Here is a 13,746-nt window from a genome sequence, read left to right as displayed (position 1 = left end):
GTCAATGTTCCGCTAAGTGGCGCCATACCACCCGCTTCCCATGAATCACTCTATTCCTAATCACCCTAGATTTTCACTCATGGTCTGGGTATTGGACCTTTTACCTCAACTGACTCCCACCCCAAAACAGAGGAACCACCTGTACAGAGGACGGCAACAATATGATAGTATGATGCATGCAGACATTAATGCAAATATATACACAGGTTAGAATAATAAATGCAATAAATAGAACACAACAAGCAACCTAAACTAATCCTAGAACGCTAGGAAGGACTCGCTTAGGGACGATGGACCAGCATAGGTCTACACCGCTATATCCCCAGCAGAGTCGCCAGCTGTCGCATCCTGCGAAAAATCAACCGGCGAGCCTAAAAATAAAAACACACAGAGCCGCCACTAAACGTTATTTATCCCAAGATAGGGAAAGGAAACGCTCAGAGAAACCTGGAAAGACATGGTCTCGCGACCAGAGAGAAAAGGTTCGGGAGTCGGTTACGCGAGGGGAAGGTATTAGCACCCCTCACGTCCTAGGTACTCCTAGGGATCCACGTTCTAAAATAAAGAAAAGGTTGCTAGACATCACACACACACACGGGGAACGCAGGTGGGGTTAAGAGAAGGGAGCTCGATAAGGTATCGCACCTTATGCCTACATATCTTGTCTGGAACAAGAATCAGAGCCTCTGTAGTTCGGCTTACGCACGCCAAACAACACAAAACAATCAAACACACAAGGGTGGCAAACATGGAGCCCGACAACCACTTGATGGAATTACGTCGGCATCCGAACCAAAACACACTCAAAAGGGCAAACGTGGAGCCCGACTGCCAATCACTGGGCTTACGTCGGCATCCGAACCCAAACATACAATCAGATAACAAAGCAAACAAACCAACAAATAAATAAAAAGGCGCCCGGAGTGGTCTCGCACGACCACCTGCCTACATACCTCGTCTGGAACGAGGATCAGGGCGATGTAGTTCCCCTGAAAGGGAAAGAAAGAACATGCAAACTAGTAGGGAGTCGGGAACTCGAGCCTACAAGTCATCAAGCAAGCCAGAAGAGACGCCGAGACGTCAAAAGAAATGGCACACACAGACTAACAGGGAGTCGGGAACTCGAGCCTGATAGCTGCCAAACAAAACACACGCAAAAAAGAAAAAGGTTGCCCGGAGTGGTCTCGCACGACCACCTGCCTACATACCTTGTCTGGAACAAGGATCAGGGCGATGTAGTTCCCTTGAAAGGGAGAAACTCTCTCCTAACCAGAAACAGAGGGAAAAACACGACACTAGGGAGCTGAGACTCGAGCCTAATGTTGTCATGCAAAGTCGCCCTAAGTTCAGGTTTCTAACCTACTTGCATAAGCAAACTATTCCTAACCAGGAAAGAAGCTAACACACAAGCATACAATCATATATCATCAAATGAGAACAGGTATCTCAAACAAGCATGTCAATCAGATATCCACATAACACGCACTATAGCCAAACAAGGGGGCTCAATCAATCAGGTTTGACTGCCTAAGCAATCGTCTGTACAGGCTGTGTTTGCTCTTAACCTTGCCATTACGAGGCTAAGGTGAAGCAGATGATGGGATGAAGTGAGGATCAGACCTCACAGCTCTTATCCCTAACCAGGGAGAGCTGACAAATGAGCATGGGTCCAGAATAGGGGAACCCTTCTATACTCGATGACTCTGACTCAATGTGCACTGCACAGGATCTTGGGTTAGGATCTCAATGCTTCAACCATGTAATGGGAGCAAGGAGAAGACTCAACTGAATAGTGGGGGACAGGTTGCTTGTCCCTACCTTCCACCAATTGCCTTACTTGAAGGACTTTTCCTGCTTGGGCTTGAAAATAAACATACACAAGCATTGCCTCTTAAGGAGGACTTCAGACAATTTGCCCGGCCCGGTAACAGCCGGGTCTCCAGACTACATGAAGCTTAGGAAGTTACCTCAATGCAAGTTGCTTATGCAAAGCAAAGCAAAGCAATAGTTCACAAGGAACTGAGCAACTAAAGTACCTGGAAACAATCAAACTCAGTCAGTACTCAATTAGACAAACTATACAGCAAACAATCAAACAGTTTAAACAATACAACACAAAGCAAGCTCAAGGCTCAAGCCCAAGCTCCAACACCTACAAAACAATGCTATGTTAGTGTACAAACATCCACAACATTAATTAAAATCAACTTGTATCCTTCTCCATGTACATTGCTTTTTTGATCCTGAAAAATCAAGCAAATATTAGCAACTAGACCACTAGGCCAAGCCTAGGGTCCAAAAGCAAGAGAAAACTCAAAACAGCAAGGTATTCATCATCCAACATCAAATTATCATCAAACAAGAGCAAACATCCTTGGTCTCATGTTTATATCATCCATCATATTCAATTCATGCACAAAACAATCCATATGAGGTCAAATGAACCACCAAGCATACAAACAGAAGTATTGCATTCAAATCCCTATCAAAATAAATCCAAAAATTCTCAAATTAAATACACCTAAACAGGGGTCAATCACGGTCTACCATGTCAAATTTGAGCTTAATTGGGCAAAGGGAACCATGCCAATGAAAATCAACAAAAACAGACACAATCATAGGCTCCAAATCACAACATCAATGCATACATTCACTTCAAAAATTCATATCTCATTGAAAACAAAAAAGAAATGGATGAGACCAAAACAGGGAGGTCACACAATGTGTCTAGTTCATGCATATCAAATTTCATGGCCATACAATACAATATGAGGATTTCCCAATCAATCTACCAACATGTATCACATGAGCTTGCAATTTCAACAACCAGAAATGAAAAATCATGATCAATTAGAAAAGGCAGTGAAAAATCCTACAAAAATTCATACAACATCCTAACATATCAACAGTTCACCATGCCAAATTTCATTCAATTCTAACATGCATAGGTTATCCAATTAAATTCAACAAGTTGACATCAAGAGGTGTGACACAAATTGTCACACCTAAGTTCCAGAATTTGCTGCTCTCTGACCAGGTATCAAAAATTCATGAAATTTACATATAAATAATCCTCAATGAGTCAAGAACCACCACAAAAATTTTCAGCCATTTATTTTATGATATGAGTATTTCATGATCAAATTGCCAAAATGTATCAAAATGTGACATACATTAAAAAAGCCTATGCCAAATAAAATATTTGCCATGCACAACTTTGACCAATAGGTCAAAAATAATCTACAGAAGTCAACAAAGTCAACATAAAAATTTCCACAATTTTCTGATTTTTTTACTATTTTTTATGCATTTTTTAACATCATTATGAATTTTTAACAATTAATTAAAATAACTTAAAATTGCACAATGGCATAATTGTAATTATGGAGGCGGGGGCGGTAAACTCCTAATTTGAATTTTCAAATGGTTTTGAGGATCTACAAGCCTAGCTTCATCGTTTTCAGCTTCAACTTTTCCAGAATTTCTAAAAAACGCTCAAGAACACGAAATCCACAAATCAGCACCAAAACGAGCAAGGGCATAGCCGTTAGAACCGCACGAGCAAGTAGAACACGAATACGAACTCCAATCAACCTAACAATTCCTAAATCAAGCGAATTGATCGATCTAGGGTTTAACATCTAAACTTCAAACCTAGATTTCATGCGCTACAGTCAATCATTTGCAATTCTAAATACATCATGATGCTCTACGATCCATGGACTACAGAATGCACACAATCATTTGGCAAAGCATGAGATTCGAAAAGTGAATGTACCTGGTATGGCAGTAGAGAAATCGAAGCTTTTCACGTGTTTCTTCCACAAACAGTCCAGCTAGAAGCTTCAGGAAGAAGAATGATGTGATCCAGATCGATTGATGTTGCTTCTAATGCATGGAAACCTCAATTCACCATGGATGCTCCTTATGTGACAGCTGCGAATCCAAGCTCTTTAGGCTCCAATCTCCAAAAACAGTTTGAGAAGATGATTATAGGAGTTGAATGCAACAAGAATCTTGAAGATTGGTTGAGATTTGATGAAGTTTGATGAGATTGAAGGTGTTGGTGTTCTTGAAGAATTGAGAGAATTTGGAAAGGTTTTTGATCTGAATTTGATGATTGTGAAATTCTGTTATGATTAGATGATGATTATGAATATATACTTCAACTTAATCCACACTTAATCACCTTAATTAACAAAACCAAATGTAATTAGCATAATATGGTTTAACTTAAGCAAGGGCAAAATGGCCTTTTCACTCAAGCCCTGTGACAGCTCATTGACAGCTCATACATTCTCAATTGATATTTGGAGTGTGTTGGCTCAAATGAGATTTTCACTCTTGTGCATGAAGATGGTGCATGAAGTAATATGGACATGAACAGTACTGTATGAGAGCTCAAAATAGAGTTATGTATTGATACATAACACTTTTTTGCAGTATGCATCGATACATAACTTGTTTGCATCGATACATGGCACTTTTTAACAGTGTGCATCGATACATAACTTGTTTGTATCAATACAAGGCACTTTTTAACAGTATGCATCGATACATAACTTGTTTGCATCGATACAAGGCACTTTTTAACAGTGTGCATCGACACATAACTCGTGTGCATCGATACATGGCCCTTTTTTGCCTTGCACGCATCGATACGAAATTCGTGTGCATCGATACATGGAAAATTTTGCCATGCACGCCCGGTGGTAATTTGACCATATCTCCTCAACCGTTCATCCGATTCTCACGATCTTGGACTTTTTGAAAATGGGAGAGAAAGATCTACAACTTTCATGTTCAACAAAATTCCATTTGAAGCTTTTTTGATGGTGGAAAATTGGGTTGAAGTCGTTCCAAAAACTTGCCATCCTTTTGGAAACTTGAAACCATAGGTCATTTTTCCTTTTGGAAACCTTTGCTATGACCTCAAATCCTTCAATGTGAGTATTTGAAATGTCAAATGAGACTTGTTTGAACATGAATGGAGTATCTCTTGCCCTTTCCCTCCTCCAAATCCATCAATCCAGGCACAGTTGACCACAATTGACTTTTCTGACAGATAGATGAATTTGGCTACGCACTGATCAAATTGAGCCCCAAACTCCTGATGAAATGGCTCAACCATGAAACCCTAGCATAATGAGCTCAATATAATCACATTATGATCCCCATATACATCATAGCCCCCATCTCCTGATTATGCCCTGATTAGCCCAATGCAGATGATTAAGGTTGACCAGTGGTCAAAACCCTAATCTCAAGGAATCTTCTTCAATCTTCTGATGACATCCAACCATGATGATGATGATGTATCATTACAATCAAGATGAAGATCAACATCCGTTGAGAATCATGAAACCCTAATTCACAGCCCAATCCTCAGATGGCCCATGATCAGTCAATACCCTAGACTTGCACTTTGACTTCCTCATCTCCTGATCAAGAATTGGGAGGATAGCTTGCACAATGTAACCACATGATATGCAATATGAAATGCCTAATGTCCTAAAATGATATGCAAATATGTTAATGCTAGTCCCAAGAGAGGAGGGCAAATTTTGAGGTGTTACAGCTATCAGCAGGGTCCATGTTCCCAGTACTATATTCAACATACAAATCTCCTTTCACATTCATTGCACTAAAGTATAGAGCAAAATCATCAACAGCATCATCATCTTTCCTAATCAGAAAAAAACCATCTTGAATTTCTAAAACTTTTGTCCATACCCTAACACAATCAGCCTTATACCCTAACCTACTCAACAACTTCTCAATGTTATCCATGTTCCAATTTGAAACATGTATCCCATTAACTGTCGTATCCGTACCCCCTCTGTATATAATTTCTTCTTCAAAAACCCTGTAAAATTCACCCCCATGGTGGAGTGTAACACTAAAGTGTTGTGAATCCTGTCAATATATTATACCCACATGTCAAAGATTGTTGATTTCAAAATTTTACCCTACGACATTGATGAACTTCAAATTTTTACTAACCTCGGACTTTGGACACTTCACTGAGCTCGTCTTCACTGAGCTGGATCGCTTCTTCGTATTCGCTGAGGTTGTCTTCATCTTCGTCTTCACTGCGGTCGTCTTTCTCGTTTGCTTCGTTCCCTGCATTCTTCTTCTTCGTCTTCGTCTTCCCCTGGAAATTTCGTCTTCGTCTTCCCTGCTATGTTCAGAACCCTAATTTTCTAAGGGGGTATTTGAAATTAAAAAGTGTAAAATGACACATAATCACTTTAACAAAATTAAAAATATGCCAGGTGTAGGACCTCTTATTAGATTCCATGCCACCTGGATATTAGGGGGTTCTATGAAGGAATCTACATAACATAAGGGGGGGTTTACAAAAAATATTTTTACAGGGGGGTAATCCTAAACTCGCTAACATTACAGGGGGGAAAAGTGTATTTAACCCTTCAAACAATGACTTAGTTGTGTATCTTGAATCTGCATTACATTAATTTTGGAAATTCTAAATGTTTTAAGTTTAAAAAGTCTTGATTGGTTATTATGTACGATTTAATGTTAAAACCCTGCTTTAAGTATATTTAAATCTAATAAATAAAATAATTTTTTTATGATATTTGTTATATAAAATATATTTAAATATAATACATTTTTTTAAGTTGTTGTTTATTCAACTAACTATTTGTATTAATGCATAAATATTAATAAATGTTGTTGCTAAAGATTGAACTTCTAACTAATAGATTACACTCATTTAACTCAACAAACATATATTAGTTGAACTATCTTACTCACCTAAATATAATATATTTTTAAATTTAAAATTGTTCAAAATGATATACAAAATATTCAACATAACACTAATTAACAAAATAAGACAAAATTATAATTAAATATTAGTTTGATTAAATTAATATATAATATTCACCATAAAAATACTATATTTAATATTTAAGAGATAAAATTTAATGAAATATGACAATTTAATGTGTGGTTTTTGAGTGAAACGACTTAAATATTAGTATAACTTTTCGTTTGGTTTATACGACCTAATCTTCATGGGTTTTTTAGAGTTGGATTGAAAAAATTCTTACAAATTTACGCTCTAATTTCAAAGTCTAAATCTCATGTTTTATCAAATTTGATAAACCGATCTATATGAACTAACTCATTTTGACGATTCTATCCTATGTTTTCATTAATTAAATTGTAGAAGCTAAATAGTACTTCTTTAGATACTTATCATAATAGAAAGTTTATTTTTTAAATTAATTGAATAATCAATATATTTTATTTATATATAATCTATAAATATTAATTATTAATTAATCTAAAAAATAAATTTATATTATGAACTAGGGTTAGTAATATTTCTTATCTATATTTTTAATTAATTAATATTTTTTTATATATTTGTCGACTTTTAATCTAATTGTTTGTAAAAACTTTCATATACATTAATAATATTATTATAAAAATAGTCATTAAATTTATATTAGGAAACACAAATTTTCTTTTATAAGAGTAAATATATAAAAATAATAACTAAATAATTTATTTTAAAAATATTCAAAGTAATTATATTAAAATAATACAATCATTTACAAATTTAATGTTACAATTATATTCTTAATATCTCTAAGGTTATGTTTGGAGCTAAACATGATAAAATGTGATAGAATGTAGTTCAATTCATTTTATCACTTATTTTTTTACCTTTATCTGTGGACATGATAATAATCTAATTTTATTGCATCATAAAATATTTAAATAATAAAATAACACACTTACTTTACTTTTCCATGTTCCACTCTATTTTATTCTCCTTCGTTACATTTGTTTTACAATATTTATATAAAAAAAAAAGCCTAAATTTTATAAAAGTCCATTTATAACAAGTGACGAAGTCGTAATAATATTTTTAATAGATAGTCAAAATTTTCACTTGCCATAATGTTTGATTATTCTTTTAGACGTGTTCATCATGATATTAAATTCTTTAAATGCTTATGGTCCTAAATAATTATAAAAACTTGAAAACAAACGAAACGTATACTATTTAAAAATGATCTAGCCAACTGAATTCATTTAATAATGTCTCAGTTTTAAAAGTTAGGGTGATGCTAATTACTTGTGCGCTAAAAAATACAATAAGGATTTTAAAATTAAAATAATTATATTTAAAAAAAATCTAACTTTAAATAAATTGAATGCACACTTTTAAAAATTATATTTTTACATTTTTTAACACAGATTTTTATAAGACATTACCTATAAAATATTTGTATTTTAAAGATAAACTGTTTAGAAGAATCTGAATTAGGGATGCATGGTAGTATAGTACCCAACTTTATATATTTGATTTAAAAAAATTCTTGCGCTCGAGTTATATATATATATATATATATATATATATATATATGCTTGGATACTAAAGTTAACATTCATATATATCAATGTAATGTTATATGGATATTTAAGTACTCTTACAGGTACTTGTTATCTATATTTTTATTAAAAATAAATATATCAATTATAAAATATTATATAATTTTAAAATTTTAAAAATTTTAAAAAATTATCAAACAATTTTTATTTAAATAAACGAACATTTATATTAAATACGTGATGATTTAATATTGATATACGTTTTATAATTGATAGACATACATTTTTATATAATAATATAATCAAAATATACAAATATAAATAAAAATACATAAATATATAGTGTATGAGTACGAGGCGTGGTGGATACCAAAGTGTCCATGTCCATACCCATATCCGTTTATTTTTTGTATAATTATCCAAATTTATACCCATATTCATTTTTATGGATTTTTACCCTAACTATTATAAATAAATTTACAGATATCCATTAAAGATGAGTTAAATTATCATTCATAATCTAAATTAAAATTTATTTATTTTCTAATTCAATTCCGAATAATCAAATGCTCGAGAACCTAAAAGTTAACGCCAAAAAACTATAAAATATTATATATTTTTAACAAATTACAATTATTCATAAGTGTGATCCGTTCATTATTTGTGATTGAAGTAATTTTTTTTTATAATGTGATGATTTTAATTGATTGATAGTCTCTCAGCTTTTGTAATTATTTTTGTTTATTTTATGAAATAAATAAAAAAGATTTAGGATTGAAAATTTTATGATTTAATTTTTGTGAGATATTTGGTCGAATTCTAGTATGGTCGAATGATAGCTTCTTTGTTCGACAATCCGACATTATCATTAGCATGTCGTCGAAGTCTGTTCACATGTTGTAGTCGAAGTATGTTAGGATTGTTAGCATGTTAAATTGGGTCTGTTTGTTATGCTCAATTAATTAGTTTAGTATGCTAGCTTATTCTCTAAGTTAACTTGTGTAATGAACCTGTGTGTAAAAGCTCATTAGTTTAGTATGTTAGTTTTCTTATAAATAACATATTAGTCTCTCATCATTGTATAATGCAAATCCTAATTATGGTGAGAGAGGTTATTTGTTATTCTGTAACACTTATAATCTTGTTTCAAAGAGAAAGTAAAGAATATCAGTTTATAACCAATTTCATTGTCTTCTTATTGTTTTTCTTCCTTTCTACCCTTTTGGGTTTCTTACCAATCAGAAAACCAATTATAATTTGTAATTCCGACATTGTTTTCACAATAATTTTAAAAATAATTTAATTTTGTATACTTTTGGTATAAATATTTTTATTTTAACCAATATGTATATTGGGTCTAATTAATATTTTGTTCCATTAACTTAATTTTAGATTTCGATTTCGTCATTTATTTAATAAACGTTCGTTTTAAGTCCTTTAAATCACGTTCCGTTAGTCACGTTGACCCTTTATGTTAAATTTTATCAAAATTCGTTAACTTGGACAGATGTGACACTCCATCTGGTTCAAGTATGGTTGACATGTAATTATTTTATTATCTATAATTTATTAAACATTATATTATCCACCATATCAACTTATCTTTCTCGTTTCTCTTATCTTCCCCAAAATCCTAGTTGTCATATCTCTTACTCTCTTATTCCTCTCTCTTTTTTCTTATTCTTCAACCATTAATTTCATTCCTTTCATATCTATTTAGATGCATATGCGGCGGCTTCAGTCAAACAACACATGATTCGTTGACAAAGCTTTGAAGATAACTGAATCGATGCACCTCTCAGTGATTCTCAAATCATCTACCATAGGAAACAACCATTCCCGTTATTTTAGGGTTTCCACGGTTTCACCTTCATCCTATTTTTTTGCTTGGTATTAGTTCTTTTATAGAAGCTTGACTCCCCTAATTTATCTCTTGCTCACGTATTCTTCTAGAAGTTTCAGTTGATACATATCGTTCTTCTCATTCTAGTGTCTGGTTATAATTTGTATCAGGGAAGTTCTATAAGTTCGTCATTGACTACTATGGATGATAACTATGACATCTAATAAGTGAAATAAGTGGTTTAGCAAGACTACATAGAAATTGTTTGATGAAATTCCTCAACCTCTTCTTCACTTGTTCTTGACCTGATTCTTGCATGTGATTGATGACTTTATGTTTTCTTGTCCGTCCATATCCATATTTATTCCCTCTCATATATACTTGCTTTGATTTTGTTCATTTATGTTTTCAGTGAGTTCTGGATTTTAGGAAGTATTCAGGAAGCTAGTTGGAATGCCAATATGCTTGTATTTTGTTTCTTTTTTTTTCTTTTTTTTTTCTCCTTATGGATTGCTTGTTTGATAAATAAGATCCACAAAATTCCTTTTTGATTTTATTTTTTCTCTATCCATTTTTACATATGATTGTATCTTTCATATTTATTGGAATAACAATTCATGATGTACACTGCATAACCTACTCTACGAACTCGTAAATTGCAAGATTATGCAGTCAAAGTTTTAAAGGTAATAAAAATAAACCCACACTTCATTGTCTATTTTTAATGGTTTGACAATAACTTCCATTTAATTTTCCATATTTGACTAATAGGTTTCGGTGCTACTAGAATATATCTTCAGCTTAATCATGTCAAAGCCTAATGGTTGGATTTCTTTATGCAGATGTGGATCTTGATGCTGACAATTGTAAAGTTCTTGTCAATATTGAGCATCCGAGTTTTGATATTGCTCAGGATGTGCATGTTCATTGTGCTGCAAATTCATCATCAACAAAAAATCCGAGTTGTTTTCTTAATTCCTAGTTTGTATAGTGCGAATCACAATATTATACAAATTTGTGCTAGTTGGTTGTTGATTTTTCAAACTTTTGGATTTTGTTTTTTATGTTCTGTTGTTGTATGAGTGATTATTCTATTTTGAGAAGATTTATTGATTATTGTGATATCAACGTGGTGTTATATTTATTTACACATTATTAACAAATAAAATATTGTCATGCCACATAGACGAAGTTAACATTTTTTAAAGAAAATTTAACGACAATGACCAATTTGACTAACAAAGCAATTTTGAAGGGACTAATATGTAATGTTTATTAGATAAGGACAAAGTGAAATCTAAAATTAAGTTAAAGGATTTCAGCACTAATTAAGCATGTATATTGTTATCTTTTTTCTTAACCACTTCGCCTTTATAGGCGTCGTGCTTAGGAGATGATGAATTGTTATGAATATTGTGATTAACACCCAAATAATTATTGTAATCTTGACCTACTCTCTTATGATCATGTGAGATGCACATAGAGAACTTAAATGAGGTTGGGAGATATGAAACACACACATGCCATTTTAGGAAAGCTCGCCACGTCATGCTATGTCTTCGGGGATGAGTCATCAACCATGCTCCCTAATATAGCGGGGTCGTCCAAGTCATAACCGAGAGTGTAGCTCCAATATCTTACGCACTTCGCTACCATGTCTTGATATATTTTCGTTAATGAGACATCAATCTCACTATTTAGTGGATCTATTTCGTATGGGTCATAATTGAGATTATGAGTTCAAGACTCGCCACATATGTCTCATTAGGTTGAAAATTGAAATTACTCATAGAGTATTCCTATCTCTTTAGGGTACTTTGTTGCTTATCCTTATGTGTATTATTTGAGTAATTGAGTTCCTTTGCACATATCTTTAAAATGGTTATTTTCTTGCATAAATTTCTTTTGGTGCATAAAGCAGGGCTTTGACCAAAACTCAATGCAAGTTGAATTGAATCATGAAGGTTGTGATTCAAATAAAGAATTTATGATAGAGATGATTTGAATCATGCAGGATTTTAATTTGAATCATGAAGTTTTTTATCTACTAAAATTTGGTTTGGGAAACATGATTTAAACCATGTGAATGCTTGATTTGAATCATGAGCAAGATCGTGAAACTAGAATTTCATTTCTAGAAACGTGATTCAAATCATAGGCTGACTTGATTCAAATCAATTCTAGAAACATGATTTAAACCATGATTAAGTGTGATTCAAATCACACGACTCAAATCATGATTCGAAAAACTAAAAGAAATTTTGAATTTTGAATTTACTTAATTCACTTCACTCTCTCACTATATTTGTTTCAATTATAAGTCTCTGACTCGAATCAAATGGTCTTTTTTCCCCACTTTTTTATTGCAAATCTCTAGCACATATATAAAGCATCTTCTCTCTATTTTTCATAACCCATGATAATAAAAATAAGAGAACCTTTGATAAATTTTGTTGTTAATCATTCACACATTCAATTTCTTGAGTGAAAATTTTTGGTTTGTGTGAGATTTTATGAAATTCCATCTTCTACCTCAAACACTAAACACCATTTACGAGTATGCGTGTTGCTCAACTCTAGGAAAGAGTATGATTTCATGTTATGAGGTGATTCATTAGATATAATAATGATTTTGTGAATGCTTTCAATATAGAAAATCAGGGTTGTGGATTTCTAGAAGAGATATTTCAATTGAAGAAAAAGAGAAGTCTTATCCAAAGGGATTTGGGAGTTTTAAAATCTCTTATCAGGTCAAAGACTTTAGTCAAGGTAAAACTCGATAGAATCGAGTGAAGATTACTGCAAAAATGAGCTTGGAGTGCTTGTGATATGTCAAGGTGAATCAACTCAAGATCGTGGTTGTTGGAGTGTTTAGAAGCCTCATGTGTTATATGTAATTGAAGAATAATCAAGAATTAGTATGTATAGCATAATGGTTATTTCTAAGTATTTTAGGATTTTGTTTTGCTTATCATCTCTATAAAAGGACTCTGTAAATTTTATTGTGGAAGTGTTTACCGTTGTTTTTAGTAAATCAAATCACAATTTTTTATTCACTTACATAATTAAACTCGAAAAAATCATAAGACATAATGTGTAAAAGATTTGAGAAAAATATGTTTGTGCTTTGAATATTGATGTTTGAATATGAATAAATCGAAAAGAACTTCCAATAAGAATAGTACATGATTGTTCTAAGAACTTCAAATGAAATAAAGAAACAATAAAAGTAACTTAAACAAAAATACTTTGATTGCAGAATTATAAAAGGGACACAAATTCATACATGTTTTCCTCACAAACTTTTTCTCTCTCTGTGACCTGGATAATCGAGTTCTATAGGGAATAATGATAAAATTTACAAACCTTGATTATATGAACGAAATCAACTTATATATTACATACAACAATAACCGTCAATAACGGTTACTACCCAGAACTCGATGTTGGTGTAGGCCCTAGAGGCCAATACTTTTGGTACTTGTATCGAATTATTTATTAATAATAAAAGGCTTTTTCTTTATTATGTTTGT

The sequence above is a fragment of the Lathyrus oleraceus genome, chromosome 4 (assembly GCF_024323335.1).
Source record: "Lathyrus oleraceus cultivar Zhongwan6 chromosome 4, CAAS_Psat_ZW6_1.0, whole genome shotgun sequence".
In the NCBI taxonomy this organism is placed as follows: domain Eukaryota; kingdom Viridiplantae; phylum Streptophyta; class Magnoliopsida; order Fabales; family Fabaceae; genus Lathyrus; species Lathyrus oleraceus.
The sequence above is the reverse complement of the archived record's forward strand: the minus strand, read 5'-3'. Positions refer to the sequence as shown.